The 14,811-nt window shown below is 31.3% G+C and overlaps 1 pseudogene; it reads right to left on the minus strand.

Annotated features, from left to right (window-relative positions):
* Positions 1 to 9,484: 9,484 nt before the first annotated feature.
* On the minus strand, positions 9,485 to 10,522 carry LOC143559232 (putative long-chain-alcohol O-fatty-acyltransferase 5 pseudogene; annotated as a pseudogene).
* Positions 10,523 to 14,811: the final 4,289 nt, after the last annotated feature.

Here is a 14,811-nt window from a genome sequence, read left to right on the forward strand (position 1 = left end):
GTTGTGTGTAATTTACAAGCCCTTACTTGTGAGTGAGCACTTAGGGAGTCCTTAGCTCGTTTCTGGTGTTTGGTTGACCTCAGGTGAGTTCTTGATGCCCCGTTTAACTCTTTTTTAGTTTTGGGCTAGCATGCACACCTAAGCGATTTTGCTTGATGAAATGTTTACATAGGCTTGCTAGTATTGATAGGCCTTGGAATGTTAAAGAATGTGTGTATGTATATATATATTATAGAATGACCAATATTTGGCGAATGGTGTAGTCGTCTCGACTACTGATTGTTACGTATGCCTACTTTGTGTTTGCATGCGTTGAATGTTACGTGTTTGGGTTGTACGTTTGCTCGACCCTGAATGTTATTATTGAATGTTACATATATATATTTATATATATAGGAATGTACATATAGAGATGTTCATACGTAAGGATGATTATTTATTAAATGTGATGACCTAACTGATGTAATTCCGTTTACAGTTTTAAAACCGTTGGAATGATTATTAAGACTTTTGTTACTTATTTAAAACTTGAACTCACTCACCTTAAGCTGACTTTGTGTGCATGTTAGTGTGAGTTTCAGGTTAGGAAGAGGATGCCTTATCGCTGGGACGTGCATGAAGCTACTTGGACGGTGAAGGGCATACGGGATTTGAAGACTTTATTATTAAACATTTCCTTTTACAGATTTTTATGAAAGATAATTAAGTTGGTTTTGGGCAAAATTCCCGGGTTTTGGGAACTTATTTATTATTTACGTTTTCCGCTGAATTTTACTCTGAAAATGGTTGCTTAATGGAACGATTGATTTCTTTTTTTTTTTGTTTAAGTAATTTATAAGTGTTTTGAATGATTACCAACTGTGGGGTTCCCGGGGTTCGGGGCCTTACACCGAACCTGGCGAAACCCTAACATTCAACGAAGGTGTACTCCGGTGGCCGAACCATAGCGGCGCAAACATCTAGCAAAAGAAAAAACCGTAAAATTCGAATACTCAGAGGGTGGTGGTCGGACATTTTTCTTGTGGTGCGCTCGACAACATAGGGTTCCGATCTAGACCTCCGGCCCTCAGATCGGGAGTTCAAGTGACGAATCCATAGACAACAGGTAAGTTATACGTGAGGTCCGGTTTTCCGGCGATGGGATTGTGGTGGTGGTGGGAGCACGGTAGTGATGGTGGTTCCAGAATGTGGTGGTGGTGGGAGCACGGTGGTGATGGTGGTTACAGATTGCGGTGGTGGTGGGAGCACAGTGGTGATGGTGGTTCCAGATTGTGGTGGTGGTGGGAGCACGGTGGTTCCAGATTGTGGTGGTGGTGGGAGCACGGTGGTTCCAGATTGTGGTGGTGGTGGGAGCACGGTGGTGATGACGGTTTTATGTGGCTGTGGTGGTGGTGGCCAAACAATGGTGGAAGATGGACAACCGGGTTTGGTGGTGATGGGTTGGATGGTGATGATGAAGATAATGGGGAGGGTATGGCGATGATGAAGATAACCTATTTTATATATATTTTATTTTATTAATAAACAAAAGTATTTCTTTAAAAGGTCAAACCTTTAGTCTAATTACACAAACAATCCTTAAAGGATAAAATGACCACACTGCCTCATGTGCAAGGCAGATGACTAGATTTAATGAGAAAAGTTATCTGGGTTAGTGACAAAGGACGAAACGAGAAAGGAATTTGAAACATGAGTGATGCCTTTTGCTATTTCTTTCATTAAAGAACGTCTAATGAAAATCAGGTCAAACGTAAAGGACGTCTTTTGCCGTTTTGTCTTATTATTATATAGAATAAATTAGAAGTTTGGTGTCGTAAGTGACCTCATTGGTCCACTTGGCGGCACCTAATTGCCTACTTTTTTTGTTTTGTTTTAAGTTTGATTTTTAAACGGTTATTCGTATCAACTCGCTAGGGCTGTGCAACGGTTCGGAACTGCGACAACTAAAACGGAACCGGGACCGAAACTGACTTAATATAGAATCGGAACCAAAAACCTATTATAGTAAATCAATTCGGTTCCAGAACCGGTAAAGTCGGTTATCGCTAATCGGTTATGTGTCAGAACTAGTGCGATCGTTTATTTATCAAATTGGCCGTGCAAACTTTCAAATTGTAAAACAAGTTTATATAATTGTATGTCTTCTTATAGCATGAACATCCCTTATATTTTCTTACTAAAACCTAATTGTTGAAGTTAGAACAATAATAGTGGCGATAGATTAAAGGAACATTATATCATTATATATTACATTGTTATGAAAGTTTGAATTAAAATTGATCTTGGTTGTCATGTGTTGAACGCAAAAAAAGAATATTTGAATCAAAGAATGATTGAATGAATACCGACTAATAAGTTGTCCTATAAAAAATGAGGATTGGTAAATTTATTTAAAAAGTTTATAATATTCCGGTTCTTTGATTCCACATCTAGAATCGTTGGTTTTACCGGAACCGAACCAGGAACCTTTTAATGTAAATACTGAGAACCTAGAACCATAAGGCAACACACGTTAGCAGTTCTAAGGTACCAGTTAGGTTTTGGTTTCTCGGTTCTGGCGGTTCCGAACCTCTTCTTGCTCACCCTACGACTCGCCTCTGTAACTTCTGGGACAATCAACGCTCGGGTTTTACCAACGACCGAGTTTTACCATTTTTTTTGTTTTAGTTCCGGTAACGTAACAAAGGTAACTAAAACCGACTGAATTCGTGCCGACTCGGTGCCGCAATGCCCGGGACCGACAACGCTCGGGTTTTATCAACAACAAGGTTTTACTTCCATAACGAACATAACGAAAGCTAATCGAATGCGAATTTTGTCTTTATTTTATTTTTCTTTCTTTTGTTTTAGTTCAAGTACCATAACGAGCGTGACGGAAACCGACTGAATTCACATAGAATCACCACATTTTGTTTTAGTTCCGGTATCGTATCGAAAACCGACCGATATTCGATTTTGTATTTCTGTTTTTTTTTTTGTTCTTGTACCATAATGAACGTGACAGAAATCAACCGAATTTGTATAAGCTCACCGCCTCAATGTCGGGGAACAACATTGGTGGAGTTTTACCAACGCTTTAGGTTTACCGACCGAGGCACCCTATTGACGCACCTTAATTTTTATAATATTTTTTTTGTTTTAGTTCTAGTACAACAGCACATGTAACTAAAACCGACCGAATTCACGTTGACTTACCGCCTCAATGCTTAGGACCGACAACGTTTGGGTTTTACCATAGCCCGAGTTTTACTGACCTGCCCCGGCAATGCGCCAGCCTGATAAAACACTAGTTTATATATAATTTCGAATATGTCGTTGAGACGTGTTTATTTTTTCTACATGTTATAAATGTTACTCAAAACCGAGTGTCAAATTGATATCGAAATATTTCTATAAATGTTTAATAAAATTTGACCAGACATGTTTTAAGTAAAGTTTCTGCCAACACGTAGATAAAATTAATCATGTCTCAACGATATATTTGGAACTTTATAAAACTTTATACATTACGAGTTATTCAAAAAACAAATATGAGTAAAATTAATTATAATAATGTAATATTAAAAAAAGATAATAGGGCAAAATGTCGTGAAAAGACGCGCTAGAGTCTAACAGGTTGTTAAAAGACGCGCTAGAGGCTAATAGGTCGTGAAAGACGCCGGTTGAAGACTAACAGATTGTGAAAGACGCGTTGAGACTTAACATGTCATCAGAGGCATGTTTGTGAGGGGCAATCTTGTAAATTTTTATTTATAATGACAAAAATAGAATCTTTTTTAACCGGACATTTTGAGAATTTTCCAAAAAATATATATATCATAATTGGCCTCTTATCATTGAGATGTAAAACTCTGAAACCCACATGTATCTGGAGTAGGAAAATGAATTAATATCGTTGCTATCATCAAACATTGTACAGAAACTGTGATTTTAAGCAAGATATTATAATCAAAAGATTTGATAAAAAAAAGTAGATGTAGTTACTAAAACATTAGATACATAGTATTTCTTTATAACTTTTATATGTAGATTGTGGGTATGTTTGGCAAAAATTAGCTGGTAGCTGTAGCTAGAAGCTGGTGGCTTGAAGCTGGTAGTTGAAGCCGGTAGCTGGTAACTATAGCTTTTTAGATTTATTTAGATGTTTGGTAAAGTAGCTAGAGCTTTTAATAAAATATAAAAATGACCAAAATGGGTATAACTAAAAAAATAATAGTAAATGTATCTATTTTGAAAGATTATTTAAGTAATTTAAAATACTAAAAGGTTGTAGCCTTTTGTAAACGCTACTAGTAGAAGTTTCAAGCTTTAAGCTTTTTTTCATGACCTAAAAGCTTCAAGCTCCTTCAACCAAACAAGGCTTTTAATTAAGTAGAAGCTTGTTCTTAAAAGTTTGAAGTTCCTAAAAACTCTCAACCAAACATGCCCTGTATATCCTCTTAAATATTATATATGATTATTACCTTTTTTTTAAACAATGAACCAATAATCTATATCTATATATACTAATAAAGAAAGGGTTGAGTTATTCTACAAAGGCCAACAAAAATGAGAAGTGTGAGAAGCCATAGTTAATTGACATGTGTCAAGTGGGGACCAAATGAAAAATGGTATAAAAGTAATAGTACACATTTCTCTCTCCACATGCAAGTCACATTGTAATTCCCCCATCATTTTAAAACGTGTATAACTTTTTCATATGATATTTAAAAAAAATCACCATAATAACAAGTGTTTTTTTATCTTTAATATGAGTACCATTTTGTTATATAAAAATTAAAACAAAAATTACGTCATTGTGTCTTTTTTCGTCAATGTGTCTTTCTTTCTGTTTGCCATTGTCTTTTTTTTGTCATTGTGTCTTTCAACTCATCATTGTGTATTTTTTAATACTAATAATACCGTTGTTTAATAATAATATGTAAATATAATGATAAAATAACAACAAATTATCTAATACCTAAAACACAATTACACAATAACCTGAAACGTAAAACACATGATGAATACGTATAACACAATGACCTGAAACGTAAGACACAATGATTAATACGTATAACACAATAACCTGAAACGTAAAACACAATGGAAACTACATATTACACAATGGCTTGAACGTAATACACAATGAACCGTAATACTATTTTTCTCAAATTAAGTAAATGGTGTATGTCAATCCTGAACAAAAGACCATGAACGTATCACACAATGAATACAACACAATGATAAGTAGAAAGACATATATTGAGCACAAAGACACAATGACGAACAAAAAGACACAATGACTTAATCTTTGTTTTAATTTTTATCTTTAATATGAGTACCAATAGAAAAACATAATGATCAAAATCTATAACACAATGCGTAGAAAAACCCAATTAAAAAACACAATACACAACCAAATAACACAATATAAAAAAACCCACTAATTTTTATTAATTTTATATAACAATATGATATACATATTAAAGATAAAAAAACGCTTGTTATTATGGTGAAATTTTTTTAAAAGAAAATGTCGTATAATAAAGTTATGGACGTTTTAAAATGATGAGGGAATTGGCATGTGTCTTGCATATGGAGAGAAAGTCATAGTAAGTGGGTTATTACCTTAATGCCCTTCTTATCAATTTTTATTATCAAATTAATCTCCACCATCTAAATCTAAGATCAGTGGATTAGCTTGCTTCTCACCCTTCTCATTTTTGTTGCACTTTCTATTTTAACTTTACCCATTAAACAAATTCATTTTGGTTCATTTTTATAGGTTGATTTTACAATATTCAAAAAATAATAAACTCTCATAGAATTTGTTACTAATAAAAGAATTCAAAATTAAAATCATAATAATCATTTAATCTATATAATAAATACTATTAAAGACATTATTTTTGGCTCATTCCTATTGGTTGATTTTACTATATTTCAAAAATAATAAGCCCTCATAAAATTTGTTACTGATAAAATAAGGCAAAATTAAAATCATAATAATCATTTAATTGGATGTGTTTTCTCCTAGACAACCAATTATGGACCCGTATACGTTTCATAACCCTAATTTTCATTCATTTTTTTTCAATTTAACATGCTTCGTGTCTACAATGCTATCAAGTTCTTGGTGTTTTTGAAGAGTTTAGAATCGACAAATTGAAATCACTGGTTGGACTAATATAAGCAAAAGTTATTGTTTCTTATCTGGAGGTAATCATAATCTTTCCTCTCTATATACTTTTGCATTAATTTTGCCTAAAGTTTGACCTTTTCTGTTAGTAACATTTTTGTTTGGTATCTGCACATATTGAATTATCTGAATTTGCAAATGAATTTTAAATTAAAATTGAACTACTTTCTTATCATTTGTTAATTTTTATTCACAATTGAAGCTTTAGATGTTGAAGATGATAAATTGCTATTCTCCACTGGTGAGTCACTTATGTTCCCATAAATTGTTCTATTCTTGCTCCTTTTGTTAGTAAATTATCATACATTAAACACGCACACCTATGTTGCAAAATCAAATTTAAAATTTGGAGATCAAAAGGAAAAAAATATACAGTAAATGGAAAATTAAGAATTTTTATGGACGAAAATTCCAAAGTTTGAGTCAAAGTAGTTGTTTTAAATTGTAGTATAAATTTAAAAGGCAAATTTATTAATGATGCATTCTTAATTTTTATGTTATTTTAAACAAGCGGGTCGGGTTGGATGGAGTAATAGGCCAAATTAGATTTGGGTCAAAATGGGTAATAACGATCATAATGAGTTCGGGCCGAAACGAGTTGTTTAAAAAACTATCAAATCAGAATAAGTCAAAATAGCTAACTTTATTTAATGAGTAGGATATGACGGGTTGGTTTTGGTGTGTATCAATTACATAATATAGACCAAGGGTATAGATGTCGGAACACATGCTGCTTACATTCGGGCTTTCTTATCAGGTAAGACTCATATTAGAAATTACAAATTTGAGACGTCATATGTGGCAAAGATAGTTAGTAATGGGCTTTGCTATGTTACTGTATCCAATTATTTGGATTAGGTGATCGTTTCACAAAAGTATTGAGAATTTAATTACAAGAAAAGACATATTACAATTGAACTATTGATATTTTTTTTTAAGTTGATCATTTCAGAAAGCTATTTGGGGATTTTTTGAATCGGTACGTCATTATAATAATATTATAGTTTCATCTTTCTTTTTTGATTGGTTAAATGCGACAGGATTTGTGGATATACATAAATCTTCAACGATAATATTTGGCAACATGACTGCAAGTTGGTCATCCTTTGTCATAGAGGTGGCAATTTTGTGCATGTTACTACGTATAATGTCTTGATTAATTTTTCTGTGTAATATGTAATTTTAAGTAGCATTGTAATGTAAAGCGTAGTTCTATTAATGATATATGATAATTTTATTGTGTATCATATTTTGTTCACATTTTCTTAAATTGGTCAAAATCTAATATGTATATTTCTTTTAGTAAAAAAGTTTGGGCTCCTATAACCATCATCTCTTCCAAATTACACTAGCATTAATATTAAATATATAAAATAGCCACATTTATTTGGCATAATATATTTATGATGGTTTAAATATAAATTAGTTTAAAAAATTTATAATTCCATAAAATGAATTTTTAACACATATTGTTGTGACACACTAAATTAAATAAAATATATAGGATTAGTTTTTACAGCAAATTAATTATTCGAGGTAAAACGATCTAATTTATTAATATTGTTGTATCACGCAAAATTAAATAAATATATATGATTATTTTTCATAACAAATTAATTATTCAAGGTAAAACGATCTATTTTATGAAAATTTTAAAAATGTTTAGTGAATGAAATAAAATATGGGGCCATTTTATATAGTTTTTTTTTGGCAAATGGTGTTATGTTCACTAAAATGAATTATTAATTTTGTAATTATTAAAATGCATTTTTATATGTAAGTTAAGGACAAACATAATATTTATTTAAAATAATTTGACACTAATACAAAATTTACAAATTGTTCAAATATATAAGCACATATATATATAATTGACACCTTCAGATAAAAAAAAGTTTCTGTTTAAGTTTTAGAGAAAACAGTTTCCTGTTGTAGTTTGGATTTGCAATTATCATCAACAAAAGACATGTTTTACACGTGGTCAACTTTATGTAGATTTATCAAGAGTGAAGAGTAGAGGCGAACAAAAAATAAATACTTATTTTAGATAAGCAAGAAAAAGTTGCAAACAAAGCAAAAAATATTGTTTATAGGTAAAAATTTGGAGCTTTTTAAGTTTGTGTTTTAAAGTTTAAAATTTTGTTTGTAAACATTCTACTATGTAATGTCATTTTTTGTAAGTCCATGTCTTTCAATATTATGTTTTCGTTTGAATATGACTTACAATTATTAATTATATTGATGTCTCAAAATACATATTAAAAAAATGTTATCGTTTGAAATAATATATATGTTTACTTTGATTGTTTTTATATTTCTACCCATGTAATACACGGATCAATAACCTAGTTATTATTATATATACTAAAAATCAAATTTTGATGTTACGATAAATAGGATAAATTAGTGTTTAATTTCTCATAATATTCTATCTTGTTGGTCCAGGCCTCTCAACTATTTTTTTCTATCTAATATTAAACTGAAAGTAGGCTAAGCAATTTGCAGGCATATCAGTTTCTTTTCTTTTTTCCTATTTAAAATATGGTTCTATTTTCAAACGTTTGTAAAAATTAAAATTGTTTGTGTATCAAACCTTTTTTTGAAATTGTTATATTTCAACGACTTAAATATATGATAGAGTTTAGAATTAAGTATATAGGCTAAAGAATATATTCTCATACATACGGGTATTCACATATTTCGTTATTCAAACACTATCAGTCCCAAACGAAGGTTGTACTTCCATAATCGGTGCAGGTTTTCATTTTATGTTTTTACTCGTCAGTTTCGGTATTCCGCTTTGATATAGATATCGGAAATGTATCAAAATCCGTTATCCAAGCACTATCGGTACCAAACCAAGGTTGTAATTCCAAAATCGGTGGGGTTTTTCGAATTGTGTTTTCATACATTTTCGATTCCTGTATTCCAGTTTGATACCGGTCTCAAAATTGTATTCAAAATAAACTATACATTTCTGTATAAGTGGAATATAGTTATACACTTCGACTATTTGACTATCTAACAACAATAAAACTATGAATTTAGTCCTTTTTTTAATAGGAGCGCTTTTCCGCTACAACGCTCGGATGAAAGATTTTCATTATTAAAAGTTAAAACCAAGGAAATAAAAGACAAACAACAAAATTGTCACCACAATAGACAACCAAGAGTTCTAAATTCAAACCAGAACCACCTCCAAGAAAAGCCAAAACAACCACAACCGGCATATATTATAAGTTTATAACAAACAATAAAAAAGCATAAATCCACATGATTAAATCTTTAAACATAACCCATTAATCACGCTTTCACTCCATCAATTAGACCTAAATATTTCAATAGGATTTCAGATTCGTTTATAACCTTCACATCCGTGCCGTTTCTTATTGGCTGTGTGAAGAACAACCAACCAGTCGCTAGCAAAACCGCCGCCCCAATCAGCCAAGACCCCATCCTATGTAACCGAAACCTGTCGTTAACCGCCTTCTTAACGGCCACCTCAACAGCCACAGCTACCCCTTGTAGTACAAAAAACCACGTCACCTCCCACGTCGGCTTAACACGCATCAAATACAAAAACATCAACTCGTGCATTAGCCCGGACACCACAAAAGTCATAATAATCGCCACCTCCTGGCTCCAAAACTGACCGAGAGTTGGTCTCACGATCGAACGTATTGGATCATACACAGAAGCTCGGAGGATACTCGAGGCCACAAGGTTCCACCGGCGACCCCAGAAATCCTGAAGCGATGTCGCCACGAATGGTTCATTGAACTGCGGCTCGATTTCAAACCCGAATTCTAGGAAATTTTTAGCGAAATAGGCGGTGAGAGCAAACCCTAACTCGAAACCTATGTGCATATGTGTAAAGTAGAGAGCTAATATCACTGTCCAGTGAAGGTTATCTTTGTAGTGATAAATATGTATGATCACCGTGAGAATCAAAGCTTTAAGAGTTAGCATAATCGGTTTATGAGACGGAAGTGGATTCGGGATTTTGTTATTACTTTGTTTAATATTTATGGGAAGCAATGCAACGCAGATGAAAGTGAGGAGTGGTAACCGTGGTGTGGAAGATAAAGGGCCTCGGTTGAAGGCGAAGAGTAAGAGCTTGAAGTTGCCTAGCCATACGAGGAAGAAGAAGGCGGGGAAGGCGAGATGGACGGTGGAGATTTGTAGTGGTAGGGTGGAGAAGATGGTGATGATGGGGAGAAGAGAGAGTAACCTTGGAAGGCTATTAGAGATCCGAGCTGGAATCAAGTAGCAGTAGCAGATGGAGGAGATGGTGAGAAAGCATACTTTGATGATGGCTTTGAGTTCTTGGCCATCTTCCATTTTTCCTTGTGGAAAATATTCATGCATGCATGCATGTCCTTTTAAATGTGAATTTTAAAAGGCTACACCGGGCAAGCATCACTATCAAGCAGCTTAACTACTTAGCAACTAGTCAATTCACATTGAAAAATTTGTAGCTACCCGAAGAATAATTAATATTAATTTTGGACGGAAAATTACCAAAAAAGAAAAAACACAGTGTTAAAGTTTTTACTAAAACACATCCAAATTTATCGTACATCTTTCTAGATCATATTCCTTTTCTAGGACAATCAAACTAATAATAAGAACTATGGGTCCTACCTTTTAAATAAGTAGCAAATCTTAACAAGACAGCTAAATTATATATGTCAATGATTATAAGGTGCTATTAATAGGGAAGGTTTAAAATAAAAAGGGAGATAAAAATAAGAAACGTGAGTAGAAATTGTGGTAACACAAAAAACTTTAAAAAAATTCTTAAAAATTAATAAAAAAAATCATAACTCAAAATATAAATAAAAATGAAAAAATTTAAAAACAAAAAATGTTTCCCTCTTCATTCTCGTTCCAAAAAAAACGCCGAAAAGACACAATACAGAGATCAATGACACAATGATAAAAATGAACAAAAGACACAATCATAACTAAAAAAAGACACAATAAATCGCAAAATATAACACAATGCCGAACAAAATATAACACAATGTTGAGTAATATAACACAATATCAAGAAAAAAATACACAATGTCAAGAAAAAAAGACACAATTAATGACGAAAATAAACACAAAACACAATGATAAAAAAAAGACATAATAATCTTTTTCACTCAACATTGTGTATTTTTCGAGTTCTTTTTTAAGAACAAGGAAGACGGTGGAACACATTTTTGTGTTTTTACTTATTTTATTTTTTTTATTAAATTTTGAGTTATGATTATTTATTTATTTATTTTTAACTTTTTTTGAAGAATTTTTTTTTGCGTGACTATAAATCCTTCTCATTCTTCTTATTTTTGTATCACTTTATAGAATAACTTGACCCGCTATTAATAACGGTGTTCTTTAATGAATAAAAATTATTACCGAAGCGTTACGAAACTGAACCACAAGAAAACGATGTTTGGTATTCCTGATAACAACATGAGTAAATGCTAGAAAACTTAAGACAAATGTGACGATTCATGCGTGGATATACGTGACGGCGGCTTTGATTGTGTTCACATAAGACAAATGCTAGAAAACTTATTTCTAGATCTCTTTTCTTTCTTTTTTTTTTGTCTTTTGCTGGTGATAATTCAAAACACCATGAGGTTTGATGATCAATGACGATTGAACAACTTAGGTTTTGAATGGCCGGCTGTCAAAAAAACTTAACCCTTCTATCCAAACAATTTCTCTTGTGTTGAGTTTCTCTCGTGTGTAAACCGTAACCTCGGCTCTTGATATCACTTGTTAGAGATTCGATATTGCAAAACACACACAAATACAAATAATCAGCAAGAGAAATAATTAAACGAAGATGAACACACGAGATTAACGTTGTTCGGTCGGATGACTTACGTCCACGGATTGCAACCTGAATACTTTTTTATTGCTTTCTGCCACACTCGTGATGAGAATATTACAAGTACAACAAATATATAGAGAACATACTAGGGTTTACAACTTAATCCCCAAAAAACAAATAATAGGTCAGACCTGTCACTGGTCTTAATTTAATTAATCTGCCACAAAGATGTCTTTTAACCCGTGTACAATTAAGTCTTCATAAACCAGAATTGTACCGTATATGTACTTCAAAACTATTGTCTTAGAGAATCAGAAGCCTAAACTAGAAATTTGTTCAATCATAAAATGTACAAAACTCCTCCCCTCTATTCTCGGTGCAGCTATCATATATCGTTACGACGCTAACGAGAGATAGGTGGTGTTTGTACCTTAACAAATCGAAACGATACCGGCCGAATAACTTGAAAGCTGGTCATCGCGAGTTCGAATCCACGTCCTACTCCACAAAATTGGTTTGATTTTTTTTCCAACTTTTTGTTAGTTTTATAATTTGACTCAATTATTTTTTTATGCACCTTAAATATTTAACTAACCAATTTAGATTTTCACTTTCGGTTTACCAAAAAAGACAAAAAATACATAGTTAAAGTTTCTTCTAAAACACGTCCAAATTTATCCGACAACAAATTTATCCTACATCTTTCTGGATGTTCCTTTTCTAGGCCAATTAATGTAATAAAGTACTGTGGGTCCTACCTTTAAATAAGTAGCGAATCTTAAAAAGACCGCAAAAATATATATGTGAACTAGGTTATTAAGTCATATACTACATAGGTGGAACTTAGTAAAATTGACAAGTAAATATATATGTTTTTTTATTTAAAGATATATAAAAATTTGTATTAATATAAACAAATAAATTTACATAATATAAGTAAAATCAGTTTCTAAGTAATCATAAATTAATTTGAAGGAATTATTAATTTATATTATTAATATAACTATTGGTAAAATCAGATCTTATTACACCATAAAGAATGTATTTCATAAATAGTTAATAAAAAGAAAAAGTTGTTCAGAATTTGAAAATAATAATAATACAATATAAAAGAAAGAAGTCGTCATCTTCATTCAAACCCCATAATTGATCCCAAACCGAATGACCAAAATTTAATTTTTTTTCGTGTCATACTATTGGAAAAAAAATAAATAAACTTAGGGTTTCGATTCATAATAAAGAAACAAGTAAATGGATGGTTTAAATACCATGAATGATACATGATTCGAATAACGACGGAGAGGGGGGGGGGAGTTAAATACAAAATAGAAAACGCTTGGGGTGAAGGGAAGCATTTGTCAATTGAGGTAAGTGTTCGAAAAAGAGGATAAGTCGGTATTTAAAATGGTCTAAAGAAAACATGTATTTTAAGGCTAGTAATAACAATTATAAATCAGTTTCATAAGATAGTCAAAACTTTTTATGGTGAACCGGCAATTTAATTCATTCAAATTTAAATTTAAATGAATGCAATAATTATTGTAATTATTCTTACAATTCATCTTTCTTTAATTATCTAAATCGTAACCGCCTTATGTTTTAATTTTACTTAAATTTTCATTTAGTGATAAAAATCACTTACTCTATAACAATCATCTAATATTACGAATAAGTTTCAGAATACAAAAATTATTGAATTTAACATAATTAAATTGTTAATTTGAAAAACACATTTTCTAATAATTAGCTTATTTAACCATTTATTAGGACTTTGAAAGAATAATGATTTAAACTGTTATTAACAATATATATATATATATATATATATATATATATATAGGGTGGGTTCTAATGAAAACTCCTCTTAAAGAGAAAACTTAAAAACTCCTAAAAATTTCTAAAAAACTATTTTTAACTTTTTTTTTATTTTTTTTTGAAGTTTCTTTTTTTTTCCTTTATTCTTATATGTTGTTATTGGTTCAAAAAAAAAAAAAACTTGTCGGTAACCTCGTCGGTATAGTGCGCATGTGTAATAGTGTGTATTGCATATATGCAAAAGTGTTTATATTGCATAGAATACAACACTATTGCACATATTTGATACACACTATTATATATATGCAATATAAGACTAATACACACATCGAATACACATTAGTACGTATGTGTAATACAACATTAACGCACATGTGAACCACATCGACTTTTATTTTATTATTATTTTTTTTCATATAATACAACACTACTACACGTATATAATAAACAAATATTGAATATATGCAATAAAACACAATTAAACTCAAAAATACATAGTAATACATATGTGTAATACAACGGTATCGCACAGTAATACATATGTGCATTACAGTGGGTTTTTTTTATTTATTTTTATTTTTTCGAGTGAAATATAAGAAAATATAAGAATAATGGCTAAAATATAATTTTGAAAATATATTTTTATTTTTAATTAAAAATAATTCTTTAGGAGTTTTTAGGTTTTCTCTCTAAAGATGGGTTTTCTCTTGATCCTCTCCCTATATATATATAATATTACGTCATAAGCACAAGTTTAAATAGCCTATCATAAAAAAAGTATTAAGTTTACAAAATTTGAAAAACGGTTTCACTATCTAAATACTCGTTTTAAAAACATTAAATTTTAAGGTATTTCAAAAATCGGAACGGGTCGGGTTTTGGGTTCAAAAAATGACGAATGTCACACTTTACAAAATCATACAATAAGAACATTAATTATCAATTATCAATTTTATCAATTATCTCATTTAACTAATAAACGAGC

This window comes from Bidens hawaiensis, unplaced genomic scaffold (genome assembly GCF_021521415.1).
Source record: "Bidens hawaiensis isolate Kalapana, Puna unplaced genomic scaffold, B.hawaiensis_p1.1 tig00019793_1, whole genome shotgun sequence".
NCBI classification, from domain to species: domain Eukaryota; kingdom Viridiplantae; phylum Streptophyta; class Magnoliopsida; order Asterales; family Asteraceae; genus Bidens; species Bidens hawaiensis.